This window comes from Elephantulus edwardii, unplaced genomic scaffold, assembly GCF_000299155.1.
Source record: "Elephantulus edwardii isolate Elephantulus edwardi_28Jun2011 unplaced genomic scaffold, EleEdw1.0 scaffold00020, whole genome shotgun sequence".
Lineage (NCBI taxonomy): Eukaryota > Metazoa > Chordata > Mammalia > Macroscelidea > Macroscelididae > Elephantulus > Elephantulus edwardii.
Window position 1 is genome coordinate 13,549,536 of NW_006399770.1, and position 1,688 is coordinate 13,551,223.

Sequence of the window (1,688 nt, forward strand, 5' to 3'; positions counted from 1 at the left end):
TGACTGGGGTGAGATGATATCTCATAGTTGTTTTGATTTGAATCTCTCTTAGAGCTAAGGATTTTGAACATTTCTTCATGTTCTTGTTAGCCATCTGAATGTCTTCTTCAGTGAAGTGTCTGTTCATATCCTGTGCCCGTTTTTCTATTGATTATTTACCTTTATCTTGTTGTGGTAGAAGCTACCATTTAAAAATGCATTTCACCTTACATCAGAACTGACTTTACTGCAGAGTAATCATCAAAGTGGAAGCCCATCAAAAATCAGTTTTTCTGTAAAGCTTTTTAGAGTAACAAAGCCCAATACTGAGTGGTGAAGTATTTGTGGATCACTAGATTGACCAGGACAATGACACTCCCACTACCCACAAGTTATTTAGTGCAGTTATGGATGAGTTTAAAATTGAGTAATCAAAGATAGAAGACATTTCCTCAGTGCAAAACATAATGAAGTTGGAGAAGTTGAAAAGCTAACTCTCTGTTCTCCAGATTATATTTTTTTAAAATTAAAGCTTTAAGCATTTTGATGATCTTTGTCACTTTAATCTCATCTAGTTTTTTAGCAAATCAACTGAACCAGGTTATATTTTACTCACAGTTGATCTAACAAAAGAGGATTTTCCTACTCAACTCAGAGAGTTTCAGGGGAAATGTACCTAGAAAATGCTGGTGAGCCAAAGGTGAAGAGCTTGACTGGTAATGAAAAGATTGAACACACCGCACAGCTCATGGAAGACACTCTGGAGCTCTATCTTCATTGATAATGGCCAAGAAAACTCTGTGAAACTCTTGCTCTGTCACATGAATCAGAGGAGATGACAATCAACCACAACACCATACTGAGAGAATTCTTTCAAAAAATGATGAGACAGGTGAGCACAGCCACACTTAAAGTATGGTGGTTTAATATTGTGGAATAATTCTATCAATTAAAAATATTTTACTTTTATTTCACAAGACATTTCTAATCCACAAAACAAAAAGATCCTGGCCCAATATTCATGCATGCATGAATTCAAATGTGCCTGCATGTTTGCTCGTCTACAATTTCAACAAAAGTTGCTAATCCTGTTTCAGGAGCGGCCAACAGCAAAACCATTTCCTCCTGATTTGACAAAAAAGATTCCTTTGTTGCTATGTGCTTTCATTCAGCTCTGGCTCCTAGATACCCAGTGTACAACAGAAGGAAATCTTCACCAATCTTGCACCAGCCTCATAATCTCCACTGTGTTTAAGCATATTGTGACAGTCAATGTGCCAATTGATATACTTTAATATTTCTTTACTGCTGCTTCCATGAAAATTGATTGTAGATTCAAGTGAAATGAAGTAATTGACAACTCCAATCTTTTCTTCCTTTATCATAATGATTCCTACTGATGCAACTGTGAAGATTTTTCCTTTTTTTTTAGACTTGTACACCAACGTTCACAGCAGCAGCATTCACAAAAACAATAAAATGGAAACAGCCCAAATGTTTATCAACAAATGAATGGACTGAGAAATTGTGTTACATTCCACAGTAGAATACTATGCAGCACTCGGGAGCATCATCATTGCTTATTGATCATATTCTGTTCTTTGAAATTCTTCTGTAACAGCCAATTCTTTTTGGTACAGCGACTCTGTGTACTCCTTCGATTATCTTTTGATGCTTCCTATGTTATTCAATATTCTGCCAATAACGTC